General features: G+C 45.6%; 1 long non-coding RNA gene across 1 annotated transcript in view; it reads right to left on the reverse strand.

Moving 5' to 3' along the window:
- Positions 1-214: 214 nt before the first annotated feature.
- Positions 215-18255, reverse strand: part of LOC138426926 (uncharacterized) — a 76114-nt gene continuing 58073 nt past the window's right edge. The window contains exons 4-6 of the long non-coding RNA XR_011251837.1: positions 4874-5039; positions 4453-4718; positions 215-754 (exon numbers count right to left, since the gene is read on the reverse strand). This is a non-coding gene — a long non-coding RNA (uncharacterized lncRNA). The remainder of the gene's footprint in view (positions 755-4452; positions 4719-4873; positions 5040-18255) is intronic.

Below are 18255 nucleotides of genomic sequence, written 5' to 3' on the forward strand. Positions count from 1 at the left end.
ACAGAACAGTTATGTATCTGGTTATGGAGATAATTATAAGAATCTATATGTTTATCACTCAGTCGTGTCCAACTCTTTGCAACCCCATGGACTGTATCCTACCCGGTTCCTCTATCCATGAAATTTTCCAGGCAAGAATACGGGAGTGGGCTGCCATTTCCTTCTCCAGGGATATGAATCTATACAGGTGCTAAAATTCAAAGAATCATACATAATATAAGTCAATTTTTATGTAGTGATTTTTTTTTAAATAAAAAGTTAATGATGATAATGGCTGACATTTTCTCCCCACAGACCTGATTGTTTAAGTGCGAAACGTCCATTGTCTCATTGTTTTTCTTCTCAGTAAACAGGGGGCTTCTCAGTAAACCGTGTGGCTTCAGGTTATGCAACTTGCTTGAGGTCACATACTAAGCGGACCCTTGAACCATGTCTGTCTGACTCAAGATCTAACCACTGTGCGGTGGTGCCTCATTTGGGGGCAGGAGCGGGAAAGGATCACGCGATACCTGAGACCCTGGCTTGGAGAGCACGCGAGCAAGAATCAGATTCTCTTCCAATGGAAGAAGCTGTCGGGCAGGGGGCAGGGGTGGTGGGGAGGGTTAGCCCTGGCTGGAGAAGGGACTGCAGAGTTGAATTTACATCCGTCTGCTTCAGATGGCTCTTCCAGGCCCAATCCTGTTTCTCTGGTTTTCCCCCAGGATCCACGGCTGGGAAGCTGAATGGAACTGCTGTCCCCTGGGAACCACAGCCACTGTGAAGGAAAAAAATGAGACTAGACCAGTTACAACCCTCTGCCCAGGGCCAGGGATGAAGAAGCAGGGATTGGGAGACAAGGGGGCAGTTTTGTTTTCTTCTCATTTACATGTTCCATAAACTGACTTCTTTTCCTATTTTGTTAAAAATGTTTCATTTGTTGGACAGCACAGATGAGCGGGGACAGCGGATACGTGCACAAGTGCATGCTCAGTCACGTCCACATGTTTACAACCCCGTGGACTGTAACCCATCAGGCTCCTCTGTCCATGGGAATTCCCAGGCAAGAATACTGGAAGTGGGTTGCCATTTCCTTCTCCAGGGAATCTCCCCAACCCAGGCATTGAACCTGTGTCTCCTGCATTGCAGGCAGAATTTTTTTTTACCACTGTGCCACGTGGGAAGCCCTGCCTGTAAATTTCTGAAGTTGTTTTATGGGAATCAGTGGTCCTCTGGAGCTCTGTAGGGTGAGAGGGAATTAACACAGGCTGGCTATCGAGACTTCTAAGAAGAGGAAACACAGATGTGGGGGCCTCAGGCTGAAGAGGAACAGCACATATTTAGCAAATTGAAGAGTTCAGTGTATTTCAGGAGAGCCAAGCCTGGAAGCTGAGCCTGGGCGGGGAGGGGCTGGGCCATTCAGGACTCCTATGCGGACTGGAAGACTTTGAACTCTATCCTGATGGCAGTGACAACAAGCAGAGTGGGGGTGAAGTTTAGAAAGATCATTCCAGATGGCCGGGTATATCCAAGTGTGAGATGGGGGCCCCAGAGTTTGGCAGTGGCTGGAAGGACACATGGATAGGTTCAAAAGGTATTTAGGGAGTAGAATCAACAACAGGTCATGGAGATGGTTCAGATGTAGGGGCCAGGAAGGGAGGACTCACTAAGCTCTGAGCCAATAAAGATGCTTTTCCCTGGGATGCAAACACAGAAAAAAGAGGTGGGGTTGTGACCAAGAGTCTGCTTTTGGAAGCTTTCTAGTTCAGGTGCCCATGGGTCACCGGTGTGGAGCTGTCCCACTGGTGGTTGATTGTCCATTCTAGGGCTCAGGAGGAGCTGAACTGGTGATGTGGGCTTGGAGGTCATCAGCATAAGTGGTTCTTGGGAGTGGATGGCCTGAGTGGGGAGAACTAGCAAATCTGCAGAGGGAAGAGGAAGAGCTAAGAAGAAGGATCAAGGCACAACCGCAGGAGCCCTGCATCAAAACACAGCCACACACATCACCCTCACTGCATTTGCCGTACAATATGCTACCTCTATTATTTTCTATTTAATACTTTAAGTTGTCTCATTTTCAACTTAGTGGGTTTATTTAAAAGGAAAATCTATACAGTTAGATGAAAAATCAGTATCATTACCATAAATAGATATTGGTGAGAAAAATAAATACAATGAAAACCAAACAATCAGACTTTATTTTGGGGGCTCCAAAATCACTCCAGGTGGTGATTGCAGCCGTGAAATTAAAAGACGCTTACTCCTTGGAAGAAAAGTTATGACCAACCTAGATAGCATATTCAAAAGTAGAGACATTACTTTGCCGACTAAGGTCCGCCTAGTCAAGGCTATGGTTTTTCCTGTGGTCATGTATGGATGTGAGAGTTGGACTGTGAAGAAGGCTGAGTGCTGAAGAATTGATGCTTTTGAACTGTGGTGTTGCAGAAGACCCTTGAGAGTCCCTTGGACTGCAAGGAGATCCAACCAGTCCATTCTAAAGGAGATCAGCCCTGGGATTTCTTTGGAAGGACTGATGCTAAAGCTGAAACCCCAGTACTTTGGCCACCTCATGCAGAGTTGACTCATTGGAAAAGACTCTGATGCTAGGAGGGATTGGGGGCAGGAGGAGAAGGGGATGACCAAGGATGAGATGGCTGGATGGCATCATTGACTTGATGGATGTGAGTCTGAGGGAACTCCGGGAGTTGGTGATGGACAGGGAGGCCTGGTATGCTGCGATTCATGGGGTAGCAAAGAGTCGGACACGACTGAGCGACTGAACTGAACTGAACTAGCTAGCTAGTTTGAGAATCTCCTTTGTTCAAAAAGGAGATCCTCAAATGTCAGTCCTGCTTGCAAGATGTTCCCACACCCAGCTGAGCTTGCTCCTGGAAGAAATCAGGGTTGGAAGAGAGTTTAAGAGGGGATAGTCGTTTGTTTGTTTGTTTGTTTTTTAATTTGGCTGTGCTAAGTCTTTGTTGCAGCATGTGGGATCTCGTTCCCCATCCAGGGATCGAATCCAGGATGGCTGCGTTAAAAGTGTGGAGTCCTAGCCACTGGATCACCAGGGAAGTCCTGGAAAAACTTTCTTGCTGACACCTAAAATCAGCTCAGATCTCATCTACAACCAGGGCACGTTTGTCTAAAGCATGGGTCCTCAAACCTATTCTGTAAATGAGCAGATAGGAAATATTTCAGACTTTGAGGGCCAGCTACATCCCTGCGGTATATTCTGCTCCCTTCCTTCCTCTTTTCTTGCAATCCTTTAAACCCAATCTCACTTCTGGGTTGTATAAAAACAAGCCCAGGCTTGGATTTGGTACACAGGCTGTACGAGACAGGAGCAAACACCTAGAGAGATGGGAGCCTGTGGTGCCACAAGCGGTCCCGTGGCACTCAACTTCTTTCTTTAATTTCTACTTTATGTTGGAGTGTAGCTGATTAACAATGTTGCGTTGGTTTCCGGTGTACAGTAACGTGATTCAGTTCCGCTCATACATGTTCGGTTGCCTAGTCGTCTCTGACTCATTGCAACCCCATGGCCTGGAGCACACCAGGCTCCTCTTATCTATTCTTTTTCAAGTTCTTTTCCCATTTGGGTTATTACAGAATATTGAGCAGAGTTCCCTGTGCTGTCCAGTAAGTAGATCCTTGTTGGTTATCTATTTCAAATATGGCAGCGTGTAAATGTCAGTCCCAAACTTCCAATCTGGGCCTCCTTCACCTTTGCCTGCTGAACCAGAAGACCACTTTCTAAGCACTCAGCTTAGAGTGAGTGCATTTAGAGTGCCCTTAGAGTGAGTGAGTGCACTCTAAGCATTTCTGACCACAAATAATCACTCCCTTCCCAGCCATGAATGGCCCTTCACCGTCTCTGTTTTTAGGCTTCTCCCACAGGATAATTCCTTATCCCCTGTGAGTTTTGGGCTTCCCAGGTGGCACTAGTGGTAAAGAACTCGCCTGCCAGTGCAGGAGATGTAAGCGATGCGGGTTTGATTCCCACGTGTGGAAGATCCCCTGGGGGAGGGCATGGCACCACACTCCAGTATTCTTGCCTGGAGATTCCCATGGACAGAGGAACCTGGCAGGCTACAGTCCATAGAGTCACAGAGTCAGACACGACTGAAGTGACTTAGCACAAGCACCGTGAGTCTTGGGGGAGATTTGGCTACACTTCCTTTGTTGACAGTTTCTTAGGATCAGACACTCTCAGAACCCGTTGTTCAAGGATTCACTATTGGGATAGCCCTTCGGGCTGGGTCAGCGTTTCAGCACCAACACCTCCCTCTGGACCCCTCCGAGTTCCTCTTCCGATGTCACTCCTTCCCTCAGACCTCTCTGTGCCTCGACCTGAGGCTCACTGTCCCTCCTTTGCTCACTGAGGTGTAGCTACGTTAAGGTCACCTTTCACTCCCGATCTCCAAGGCTACCATCAAGTCCTTCCCTCCCTCCTGTCAGGAGCTGGAGTGCAATTACCCCTCTTCCAACTTGAGTGTGAGTAGTAGGTCTTCCATCTGAGGTGGAAGAGATGTTCTAGGTCTTCCAGGGCGTGGCCGTAAACAGCCTTGCAGGTTCTGATGGAGCCTGTCTTTTGCACAGTTGTTTAGAATGCAGCCAGCTGCCTTGAAAGAAGTCCAGCCAAGCTGTGAGGAAGTCCAAGCTAGTCACGTGGCGAGAACACGTGGAAAGAGAGACGCTTGACATCCTCCAGTTGTATTATTCATTTCTCCAAAATGGATCACCTTTTTCATGTAAAAAAAATGCCCCAGTTATTCATGAAGTAACTGTATGTTAGGGGATAAAAATCAGTATAATTTTAACAACATAACCATGTGTTCAACTTCACAGTGTCTCTAGTGGGTAGGTTTTGGCAGACATGCTGTGCTAAGTGTTATACCTGAATATTGTAAGGAGCTGGGTCACAGTGGAGTTCTAACATAAACTGGAGCACGGCAGAGTCAAGACGCACTGTCCACGCAGTGGTGCAATACAATTTCAGTATGCCTCGTTAGCAAACACGTCAGCTATGTTCAGGTTTCTCCTTTTTATTCAGCTCTTCCTGTCTAGGAGAGACAATATGATGCGTCAGGGGCACCGCTTATTAAGGCGTTTGGGGAGCAAACATTAAGAATGTGCCTGGCTGGTATTTGACTCCATAGAAGCACAAATGAGTCCCAGGTAGTTGCTATTGTCTTTTCCCCTTGACACTCTATATAACTCATACTTGAGGAAATGACAGTTTAAAAACACTATTGTATTATCTTTTTTTTTATTTTTTAAAACCTTTTATTGACATATAGTTGATTTACAATATTGCATCAGTTTCAGGCGTACAGCAAAGTGGTTCAGTTATATGTGTATATGTATACAATCCACTCTTTAAGATTCTTCTCCTGTATAGGCCATTACAGAGTACTGAGTAGAATCCCCTGGGCCATACAGTAGGTCCTTATTAGTTATCTATTTTATATATAGTAATGTGTGTGTGTCAATCTTGAGCTTTCAGTCTATCCCTCCCCCCTTACCCCCTGGTAACCATAAGCTTGTTTTCTACATCTGTAACTCTATTTCTGTTTTGTAGATGAGTTCATTTCTTTCTTTTTTTTTTTTGATTCCACATTCAAGTGATATCATGCAATACTTCTCTTTCTCTGTCTGACGCTTCCCTCAGTATGACAATCTCTGAGTCCATCCATGTTGCTACAGATACTTTTCAATGTAGCTTTTTTAGTTTGTTTTTATTTTTTTAATGGCGTATAAATTGACCTACAATACTATGTTAGTTCCTTGAGCGCAATGTAGTGATTTGATATTTCTAATGATCACCGCAGTAAACCTAGTCACCGTCTGCCGCCGTGCAAAGATATTACATAATAATTGACCTCTTTCCCTGGACTGTATATTTCATGCCAATGACTCATTTGTTTTGCAACTGGAAGTTTGTACCTCTGATCTCCCCTACCTATGTCTTTCCTTTCCTCACTCCCCTCCCTTCCTGCAAACATCTGTTTGTTCTCTGTATCTATGACGCTTTCTGTCTTGTTATGCTTGTTCATTTGTTTTGCTTTTAGGCTCCACGTATAAGTGAACTCATACCGTATTTTCTTTGTTTGACATTTTACTTAGCGTGACACCCTCTAGATCCGTCTATGCTATCACAAATGGCAAGACTGCATTCTTTTGTGGGGGGCATGCTACTCAACTTGTGGGATCTTAATTCCCTGACCAGGGATTGAACATCAGCCTTTGACAGTGAGAGTACAGAGGCCTAATTACCGGACCACCAGCGAATTCCCCCAAGAGTTCATTCTCTTTTATGAGTGAGTAATATTCCATTGTATATCTTATTAATCCATTCATCAATTGACGGGCACTTAGGTTGCTTCAGTCACTCTGTGTCTTTTGATTGGGACATTTAGTCCATTTACATTTAAACTAATTATTGATTGGTATTAAATATATCCTTATACTGCCATTTTGGTTAATCATTTTCCATTTGTTTTTGTAATTCTTTCTTTTCCTTTCTTTTTCTCTTGCTCGCTTCCCTTGTGATTTGATAACTCTCTGTAGTGTTATGTTTGGATTCTTTCTCTTTTGTGTGTATCTATTATAGTTATAGATTTTTGGCTTGTGATTACTATAAGGTTTATATATATGTGTGTGTGTGTGGTTACTATGAGGTTTATATGTTCATGATTATTTTCAGTTGATAATCTTAGTTTTTGAACTTAACAACTTGAGTTTTGAATTCTAACAACTCTGTACTTTTACTTTCCCCAACCATTGGGTTTAATGTTTTGGACATAACATTATACACCTTTTGGTTTTGTGTGTCTCTTAACTATTTATTGTAGATATATTAATAGATGATATCTCTAGAGAGTCCCTTGGACAGCAAGGAGATTAAACCAGTCAATACTAAAGGAAATCAACCCTGAATATTTACTGGAATGACTGATGCTGAAGCTGAAGTTTCAATACTTTGGCCACCTGATGCAAAGAGCCAACTCACTGGAAAAGACCCTCATGCTGGGAAAGATTGTGGGAAGGAGGAGAAAGGGGCGACAGAGGGTGGGATGGTTGGAGGGCATCACCGACTCAATAGACATAAGTTTGAGAAAACTCCAGGAGACGGTGAAGGACAGGGAAGCCTGGTATGCTGCAGACCATGGGGTTGCAAAGTTTGACAAAACTTAGTAACTGAACAACAGCTAGCTATTTTAGCTGTCCTGGCCCAGAAACCAAACATTTAAGTAAAGACAACTTCAAATGGCTTCGAACCACCCTGCAATCTTATGAGACCCCAAGTAAGAACTGCCCTGCTGAGCCCAGTCAACTCCCAGATGGTGAGAAATGTAACTTAACCCTTTAAGCCACTACATTTGGGGGTGGTTTGTTACACAGCAATTGACAACTGGAACACCACCCAAATGTGATGTCTCATCAGGAAGTTTTCTGTCTCACTCAGGGATAAGGTTTAAACTCTCTCTTTCTCTCATCCAAACAAGATGACTTTTCCTCAGCTTTGCAGGTCAATCTCTGGTTTTCTCATCAGAGAACAATGTGAATTTTTTACCCAGCTCAAATTACACAAACCCAGGAGTTCTCAAACTGATTAACTGTGAAAAGTACTTTTGTTTGCCTAAGCCAGAGTCATTGCCCAAATCTTTCATCCTGTCCTCTTTTACTGTAAAGCCCGGGACAGCCAGATACGCATTTCCTGGCTTTGTTGGGGAGGGCTTTATAACCCTTATTTGGCTAATGATGTGAGGTCAGCTGTTGGGTTCTTGAAAACAATCTTTGCTTGTTGATAAGGGGGAAGCTGGGGGAAGAAACTGCCTGACATCATCACCTGCTTTCTGCTTCTGAACATGGTGTGAGGATGTGATGTGATGTGCGGGGTTGCTGCAATCATTTTGAAATGATGAGGGGAAACCTAGGAACTCAGAACCTTATCATCTTCTTTATGAGAAGAATAAACAACTCTTTCTTTAAAACATTGCTGGTCAGGGGACTTCCTGGTAGTCCAGTGGTTAAGAATCTACCTGCCAGTGCAGAAGACATGGGTTCGATTCCTGGTCCAGGAAGATTTCACAGGCCGTGGAGCAACTAAGCCTGTGTGCCACAACTCCTGAACCCATGTGCTGCAATTATTGAAGCCTTTGTGCCTAGAGTCCATGCTGTACAACAAAAGAAGGCACCCCAGTGGGCCTGTGCCCTGCAACTAGAGAGTAGCCCCCAGTTTCTGTAATAAGAGAAAAGCCTGCACACAGCAACAAAGAGCCAGCATAGCCTAAATAAATAAATGAATAAAAATTTTAAATAAAACTATTATTGGTCTTTTTTTTTTTTTTTTTGCAACTGAATGCATTCCTTACTGTGACATTTAGACACAAGAAGATCGGAATTTTCCTTATAAAAGTGGGGAGTGTCTCCCTTTGGAGGCCTGCCTGTTGAGTTTTTGCCTCCTGGGGCTGGAGATTCAGTTGAAGGGAGGAGGAACATACCTCTACCTGGGGCGTGAGCTGGGAGTTGGGATGGGCTTGAGGGTTCTGGCAGGGAAGACTTGGGGAACACTTGGCTGATGTGAGCGCTCCCCGCTGCAGAGGGCTTTCCCTAGGATCCCCGCTGGGTCTGGTCTTGATCACATGAGGAGTCAAAGCTACCACCCTGGACTCATGAACTAGGAGACTGGGAGGTCCCCCCAGTATTAACGGTGGGCGGGGGTGGAGATGACAACAGACAGCGAATCAAGTCAGGAGACTGGACTCTGGCCCCAGCTCTGCCACTAACTGCCTTTGCGTCTCTGTATCTCAGCCAGTTCCTTGAGGGCTGGTGTTCTGAGCCCTCATCTGTGATAGGACATTCTGTGCATTCTGTGTTCACAGGGAACCCGCTGTCCCCAGGCTCCTGGTCTCTGAGCCTCTTCTTGGAAGCACAAGTAATCCTGGGCCAAGAAGGGCCCACATCCAACAGTCAGCAAATGCCACTCCAGGTTCCTCCCATGGTGGGAAGGGAAACCTGAGCCCCTGCTGGGCTTCCAGAGGCCAGGTGCAGCGAAGTGGCAGCGGGGGGGAGGGGGGGGTGGACAGGAGGCAAAGATGAATCAGAGGAAGAGCCTGCCTAGAGCAACACAGAGTAAGCGGAGGATGGTAATGTGAGGATCCAAGTTCTAAGGTCCCTGATCCCTGCCCTGCCAGCTCTCTCAGCTCACTTCCTGCTGCTGGGCCAGTGCGGGTGCTGGGGCGGGAGTGGTGGGCGGCCAGGCTACATGGCGGGGGAGGGGACAAAAAGCCGGAGTCCCAGCCTCTGGAAAGGTGGTGTTCAGGTTTCCTCACTGCTCCCTGGGAGGCTGAGCTGCTGGGAAGTGCCCACCACCCACCGGGCTTTCTCCTCGCCTCTCTCGGAATTTCTGCAGGGAACATTCTGCAGTCAGCCAGCAAAGAATCCACCCACAGTCCCCTGGAGCTGTAGACCCTCTCTCCTTCCTGCACGGGGAGACTCTTCTACCCAGTTAATACATTTAAGTGAACAGGAGTGTGATGGTGGCTCAGAATGCTGTTAGTGTTCCAGGCAATTTTTCCAAATCTTATCTCATCTAGTCCTTTTGATAAATCTAAGTACTCCATTGATTTCAGAGATGAGGAAGCAGGAGCAAAGAGACTGACTGACCTCCAAGGGGTCACACCAGCCGAGAAGCGACACAGCCACAATTTCCACTCTGGGTTGTTGATCTTTTCTTAATATCTTTTGCTTCTGTTAGGTCCATATCATTTCTGTCCTTTACTGACCCCATCTTTGCATGAAATGTTCCCTTGCTATCTCCAGTATTCTTGAAGAGAGCCCTAGTCTTTCCCATTCTATTGTTTTCCTCTATTTCTTTGCACTGATCACTGAGGAAAGCTTTCTTATCTCTCCTTGCTATTCTTTGGAACTCTGCATTCAAATGGGTATATCTTTCCTTTTCTTCTTTGCCTTTCACTTCTCTTCTTTTCTCAGCTATTTGTAAGGCCTCCTCAGACAACCATTTTGCCTTTTTACATTTCTTTTTCTTGGGGATGATCTTGATCACTACCTCTTGTACAACATCACGAACCTCCATCCACAGTTCTTCAGGCACTCTATCAGATCTAATCCCTTGAATCTATTTCTCACTTCCACTGTATAATCACAAGGGATTTGATTTACGTCGTACCTGAGTGGTCTAGTGGTTTTCCCTACTTTCTTCAATTTAAGTCTGAATATGGCAGTGAGTTCGTGATCTAACCCACAGTCAGCTCCCAGTCTTGTTTTTGCTGACTGTATAGAACTTCTCCATCTTTGACTGCAAAGAATATAATCAATCTGATTTCGGTGTTGACCATCTGGTGACTTCCATGTGTAGAGGCTTCTCTTGTGTTGTTGGAACAGGGTGTTTGCTATGACCAGTGTGTTCTCTTGGCAAAACTCTATTAGCCTTTGACCTGCTTCATTCTGTACTCCAAGGCCAAATTTGCCTGTTACTTCAGGTATCTCTTGACTTCCAACTTTTGTATTCCAGTCCCCTATAATGAAAAGGACATCTTTGTCGGGTATTAGTTCTAGAAAGTCTTGTAGGTCTTCATAGAACCATTCAACTTCAGCTTCTTCAGCATTACTGGTCGGGGCATAGACTTGGATTACTGTGACACTGAATGGTTTGCCTCAGAAATGAACAGAGATCATTCTGTTGTTTTTGAGACTGCATCCAAGTACTGCATTTTGAACTCTTTTGTTGACTATGACAGCTACTCCATTTCTTCTAAGGGAATCTTGCCCACAGTAGTAGATATAATGGTCATCTGAGTTAAACTCACCCATTCTGGTCCATTTTAGTTCACTGATTCCTAAAATGTTGATGTTCACTCTTGCCATCTCCTGTTTGACCACTTTCAATTTGCCTTGATTCATGGACCTAACATTCCAGGTTCCTATGCAATACTGTTCTTTATAGCATCAGACTTTACTTCCATCACCAGTCACATCCACAACTGGGTGTTGCTTTTGCTTTGGCTCCATCTCTTCATTCTACTATACAAAAAAGATCTTCATGACCCAGATAACCATGATGGCATGATCACTCGCCTAGAGCCAGACCTCCTGGAAAGTGAAGTCAAGTGGGCCTTAGGAAGCATCATTATGAACAAAGCTAGTGGAGGTGATGGAATTCCAGTTGAGCTATTTCAAATCCTGAAAGATGATGCTGTGAAAGTGCTGCACTAAATATGCCAGGAAATTTGGAAAACTCTGCAGTGGCCACAGGACTGGAAAAGGTCAGTTTTCATTCCAATCCCAAAGAAAGGCAATGCCAAAGAGTGTTCAAGCTACTGCACAATTGCACTCATCTCACACGCTAGCAAAATAATGCTCAAAATTCTCCAGGCCATGCTTTAACAGTACATAAACCGTGAACTTCTAGATGTTCAAGCCGGATTTAAAATAGGCAGAGGAACCAGAGATCAAATTGCCCACATCCGTTGGATCATCAAAAAAGCATGAGCGTTCCATGACGTCTACTTCTACTTTATTGACTATGCCAAAGCCTTTGACTGTGTGGATCACAACAAACTATGGAAAATTCTTCAGGAGATGGGAAAACCAGACCACCTGACCTGCCTCCTGAGAAGTCTGTATGCCGGTCAAGAAGCAATAGTTAGAACTGAACATGGAAAAACAGACTGGTTCTGAATTGGGAAAGGAATACGTGAAGGCTGTATATTGTCACCCTGCTTATTTAACTTCTATGCAGAGTACATCATGAGAAATGACAGGCTAGATGAAGCACAAACTGGAATCAAGATTGCTGGGAGAAATATAATAACCTCAGATATGCAGATGACACCACCCTTATGGCAGAAACTGAAGAACTGAAGAGCCTCTTGATGAAAGTGAAAGAGGAGAGTGGAAAATGTTGGCTTAAAACTCAATATTCAGAACACTAAGATCATGGCATTTGGTCCCATCACTTCATGGCAAATAGATGGGGAAATAATGGAAACAGTGGCAGACTTTTGGAGGGGGCGGGCCCCAAAGTCACTGCAGATGGTGACTGCAGCCATGAAATGGAAAGACACTTGCTCCTTGGAGGAAAAGCTATGACCAACCTAGACAGCATATTAAAGAGCAGAGACATTACATTGCCAACAAAAATCTGTCTAGTCAAAGCTTTGGTTTTTTCAGTAGCCATGTATGGATGTGAGAGTTGGACTATAAAGAAAGCTGAGCGCTAAAGAATTGATGCTTTTGAACTGTGGTGTTGGAGAAGGCTCTTGAGAGTCCCTTGGACTGTAAGGAGATGCAACCAGTCCATCCTAAAGGAAATCAGTCCTAAATGTTCATTGGAAGGACTGATGCAAAGCTGAAACTCCCATACTTTGGCCACCTGATGTGAGGAACTGACTCATTTGAAAAGATTCTAATGCTGGGAAAGACTGAAGGTGGAAAGAGAAGGGGACGACAGAGGATGAGACGGTTGGATGGAATCACTGACTCGATGGTCATGAGTTTGAGTAAGCTCCGGGAGTTGGTGATGGACAGGGAAGCCTAGTGTGCTGCAGTCCATGGAGTCACATAGAGTCGGACACAAGTGAACTGAACTGAACTTGTTGACCTTAACCCCCACTTCTCCAGGCTGACCATCCATCACCTGGAGAGTAAAACCCATACCAGCAGCTGGACACAAAGGGCCCTATGGGTGTGGTCTCCACGGACTTTCATTTCTAGAAGCGAAGATGTGGGGGAGAGCCACACAGAGGCCTTCAAATGAACCTGCAATGTTTTAACACTTTATTACTTAAAAAAATAAGAAGCAAACGTGGTACAGTGTTGACATCGGGCAAAGCTGGGTGATGGGTACACAGGTCTCCCACCTATAGTGTGTGTGTGTGATTTTGTTCCTTGGTAAATGAGCTGGTTTTTGAACTTGAGAGGAGGGCTGGGCCCCAAGGAGACAATTAGGATTTTAACAGCTTACTATAAGTGGAACATTTCATTTCTCTAAGTATTGAGAAGTGCATGTTAATAGTTATCCCAACCAACAGTTAATCTGTCAAAGAGTTCTATCAGACGGAGACATTCAGACAGATGTTCTAATAAATCAGCACTATAATCAGCAGAGACTTGCAAAGCCTTTTCTGGAGGAAGTCAGTCCGTGCAGGTCAGTTATTTAGATTCACAAGTCATTTTGTTGTCAGAGTATTACATTATTATCTATGCTTTCCTGTAAGCTTGAAATATTTCATAATTAAAATAAGATTGCCATGTAGATCCTTCTGTGGGACATTGTGGTCCCCCCAAAGAAGTTCCAGTCATTTCCCCAGGACCTGTGAATATGTGACCTTACAAGGCAAAAGGGACCTTGTGGATATGATGGAGCTAAGGATTTGGGAATCTAGGGATTATCTCAGTGGGCCTGCTGGAATCAAGGCTTCCCCGGTGGCCCAGTGGTAAAGAATCCACCTGGTTTGGGAAGATACCCTAGAGTAGGAAATGGCAACCCACTCCAGTATTTTTGTCTGGGAAATCCCATGGACAGAGGAGCCAGACAGACTACAGTCCATGAGTCCACAAAGAGTCAGACACGATGAGCAAGTGAACACTCCTGCTGGAATCGCAGGTCATTCATTATGAGAGAGCCAGGTGCCTCAGTCAGAGGGGATATGAAGATGGAATCCGTAGTCAGAATTGTGTGGTTATGAGTTGATGAACATGCACAGCCTTTGCTCTGTCATTCAGTCGTGTCCAGCTCTGCGACCCCATGGAGTAGTCCACCAGGCTCCTCTGTCCATGGGATTTTCCAGGCAAGAATACTGGAGCGGGTTGCCATTTCCTCCTCCAAGTGGGCAGCCTTTAGAAACTGGCAAAGTCAGGGAACCATTTCTCTCCAAGTCTCCGGAAGGATGGTTTCTGGCCCCTGCAAGTCTCACTGGAGACTTCTGACCTCCATAACTGTGAATGATCTTGTGTTTTTTTGAAGCCACCAAACATGTGGCAATTTGTTGCAGCAGCAGTAGGAAATGAATCTGGACATGGTCAGCAACTACGCCAGTTGGTGGTGATACAGTTTCTCAAAGCAGGAACAAGAGGTCCGGAAAGGGCAGTGCCCCACCCCCCTCCCCTTCCCACTCAGGATGGCACAGCTGGCCTCCCCGGGTTCCTGAATCCCCAGTCCTGGGTTTCCCTAGAGTCCACTCAGCACTATCTAACTTCAGCAGGAAAGCAGGGAGGCCAAAGGCTTATGGAGCCAAGAGCCCTGACCTGCGTGGTCAGCATTAACACTCCCAGGGCCTCAAATACTCGGTTCCTCCTGGGCCCCCCAGGGCTGAGATACTAGGTACTCCTGGTCTGGGAATGAACTGCCTAGGCCTTCCCTTCTGGGTCTTGCACATGAAAAGATGGATTTTCCAGTTGATGGACACCCAAGTGCTTCTGATCGCTCCCCCTGATCCCTGAACTTCTTTGTTCCTCTGTTGCCCTGGGCAGAGAACTGTGTCTTCTGACCTCCATGCCCATTCAACAACTTTTGCCGATTGCTTAGTCTGCAGCAATGCCAAATTCTGGGCAGGGAGGGGGAACGGGGTGAGGTCTTTTCAGAGACCCCTACTCCAATCACCTTAAGAGTTTATGGTCTAGGAGGGGAAACTATGACATGTACTGGATAGCTACAGACCAAGCTGGCCTGTGACTATAGCGGGAGGGAGGGATCTGAGATTCCATGTTTGTTTATTCAGATACTCGTTAAGGCTCCCAAATCATTTCCCTTCTGCCCATCTGGACTCTAGATGCTGAAAATGTGATCCTTTGCTGTGAAGGTGCAAAATATCTTCCTAGAGAGACAAAAACAGAAGCAGATGAAAAAATTTCCTAGCAATAGCTGAAGCTCCAATACTTTGGCCCCTGATGTGAAGAGCTGACTCATTGGAAAAGACCCTGATGCCGGGAAAGATTGAGGGCAAGAGGAGAAGAGGGTGACAGAGGATGAGATGGTTGGATGGCATCACTGACTCAATGGACAAGAGTTTGCACAAACTCCAAGAGATAGTGAAGGACAGGGAAGCCTGGTGTGCCGCAGTCCATGGGGTCTCAAAGAGTCAAATACAACTTAGCGACTGAAAAACAACAATCAGTAAGGCTGTGAGTGCCCTGGTATTGCTGGAACAGCTGTGGTGTCTCAGACAAGAGAGAGCAGGGAGGGACCTTCAGGGACTCAAGTCAGATTCCAGAAGATGCTCAGGATTGTGCTGGGAAAGCCCTGGAGGCAGTCTCAGCTGTGGGGGTTGCCATAGGAGAGTGTTGCGAAAAGGACAGAATGAGCTAAGCTAAGAAATGCTGACAGCAAAAGGTGTTCACAGTTGGAAAGGGGTCAGGAGTACCCAGCGTTAACTCTTGTGTTGGGAAATAATCTGAGTATGCTAGATTAACCCACGCATGCCTTTACTGGTATATCAATGCCCCTGAAGGAACTTCACTGGTGAGTCTGTTGGGGCAATGCAGGACTTCAAGTATTCCAGAACATGTGGTCAGAGCAGGTGTCCTGAACAAAAAGGGTAAGGAGGACATGCTTGATAAGGTGGGAGTCATAATTCAATGTGCTCAGAGACATCGTCAGGTGGAGGACTAACTAGGGGTCAGCCAGGAGGGGTTGAAGTGACAGGGTTAACTGGAAGAGCTGAGTAAAGGAGATTGTTCCCTGGAAATGAAAGTGACAACCATAAGGATTCATGACCAGTCACCTTCTCTGCAGAAGAGAAATTGATCAGAACCACAGCAAGGAGCAGCCCGATCTATCTTATTGATTACATTCGAATCTGACCAAAAGACGATTTGGAGCTACTATCGCACACTCAGGGGGACTGCCCTCCTCCCTCGGTTCTCTGGACTGTCTGTAAGAAGGTAGAATAAGGGGGCTGCCGTTGGCAAGGCTGAGCTTGCCCGGAGAATGGGGGGTTCAGGAGTCAGTATGGAGGAGGGAGGTGGGGACAGGCCAGGAAAAAGTGACTGCCCAGAACCAGCTCCAATGTGGGTTTAGGACAAAAGAGTAGAGAAGAAAGAAGGGCGAAAGGACAGGTAGATAAGATGTCATTCTCAACGTGAGACAGAAAGAGGTAGAGAGAAGAGATGAAGGCTGGAGGCAAGAGTGAAGGGTGGAGGAAAGCCTGGCGACGATGAACAGAGCCAAGAGAGGGTAAAAACAGGATGACAAGGCAGAAAGCCAAGCATCTGAGAACAATGGGGCCTGGGGGAGGAGAACAAAGCCCAGGACAGAGCCAGCACAGGCCTGGAGGCATTCAGACTGCAGCCCAAGGATTTGGTTACACAGAGGGGTCTGAGATTCTGCCAAACAGAGATAAGCACCCTGCTGTGTGGCTGGGCTGGAACTGCAGCTCCGCAGTTAGCTGAATGTTTGCTTAACAAAACCTTTCGCTGTGCAGAAAGCCCTCACGAGTCAGGTGGGCTTTCTTATCAAGACATTCAGGGTCTTTCACTCACACCACATCACTGTGATGACTACAAACCCAGGAGGTTCTGAATGCTAGAATGTCAAATGGCAGCATTTGTTACAATGATGCTCGAACTAAAAGTCAGACTTGGGGTTGCCAGGGGGAAGGGGAGTCGGGGAAGGAGAACTGAGAGTTTGGGGTTAGCAGATGCAAACTAATATATATATATATAGGACGGATAAACAACAGGATCTTACTGTATAGCACAGGGAACTATAGTCTGGTATCTGGTAATAAACCATAATGGAAAAGAATGTGAAAAAGAATATATATATCACACACATATTCATATATGTGTGTACTAATATAAGTGAATCACTCTATGCCAGAAATTAACACAACATTATAAATCAACTATACTTCAATAACAATTTTTATTTTATTTTATTTATTTTTGACTGCGTCTGGGTTTTCGTTGCTTCGGGGGGGCTTTCTCTAGTTGCAGTGAGTGGACTTCTTGTTGCAATGGCTTCTCTTGTTGGGGAGCTTAGGAGCGTGAGGGCTTCGGGAGGTACAATGCATGAGTTTAGCTGCTCAGCAGCATGTGGAATCGTCTCGGGCTAGGTATTGGACCCATGTCCTCTGCATTGGCAGGCAGATTCTTAACCACTGGACCACCAGAGAAGTCCAAAAAATATTTTTAATGAAAAAAATAAAGGCAGAGCCTTGTCCTGTTACTTGTATTTTATAGTTTTGAGAGTTTCACCCAATCTGGATAGGAGGGTATGATATCTTACAAGGGACATGTGACACAGTGGTTGGAATAAAGGCTCTATGCTTAGTGGCCTGGGTTCATATCCTTGCTTTGCTACACACTGAGAACTGTGGCCTTAATTTTATGATCTGTAAAATGGGTACATTGATAACACCTACCTCATAGGGTTGTTGTGAATAATAAATGAATATCTACATGTTAAGTGCTTAGAACAGTGCCTGGCACATGGAAAGTACTCTCTACATCTCAGTGATTTTGACTGCTTAGCGATCACAAGTGTAGAAGGAAATGGCAACCCACTCCACTATTCTTGCCTGGAGAACTCCATGGATGGAGGAGCCTGGTAGGCTACAGTCCATGGAGTCGCTAAGAGTTCGACACAACTGAGTGCCTTCACTTTCACTTTTCACTTTCATGCACTGGAGAAGGAAATGACAACCCACTCCAGTGTTCTTGCCTGGAGAATCCCAGGGACAGAGGAGCCTGGTGGGCTGCCATCTATGGGATCGCACAGAGTCGGACACGACTGAAGCGACTTAGCAGCAGCAGCAGCAGCGTTCATAAGAAAAAAATATGAGGACAGAAAGTAGAAGAAGGTCCTAGGTTAAGGGAGGAGAGGTTAGTTTGGAGTGGGCGTGTGTGGATTACGTGGTGTAGGGGTCAGAGAGATGGGAAGGGGCTTCCAATTGAAACTAGGGGTTTGAGTGTGGCCCTTCATGAGGGTTTGCTGCCGTTTCTGATCAAGCTAGGTCCAAGAGAGGGAACCGAGGGCCTCATCTGTCCATCAAGTGGGTAATAATAATAATTCTAGGTCCCCAAATGAGAGACTTCATGGTATATCCATATGTACCTATAGTTAGTTAGTTAGTTAGTTAAGTAGCTCAGTCATCCGACTCTGCAACCCATGGATTGTAGCCTACCAGGTTCCTCCCTCCATGGGATTCTCCAGGCAAGAATACTGGAGAGGGTTGCCATTTCCTTCTCCAGGGGATCTTCCCAACCCAGGCTTCATTGCACCCTAGCCCTAGAGATCTGTAATACGGTACA

This window comes from Ovis canadensis, chromosome 21, assembly GCF_042477335.2.
Source record: "Ovis canadensis isolate MfBH-ARS-UI-01 breed Bighorn chromosome 21, ARS-UI_OviCan_v2, whole genome shotgun sequence".
Taxonomy (NCBI): Eukaryota; Metazoa; Chordata; class Mammalia; order Artiodactyla; family Bovidae; genus Ovis; species Ovis canadensis.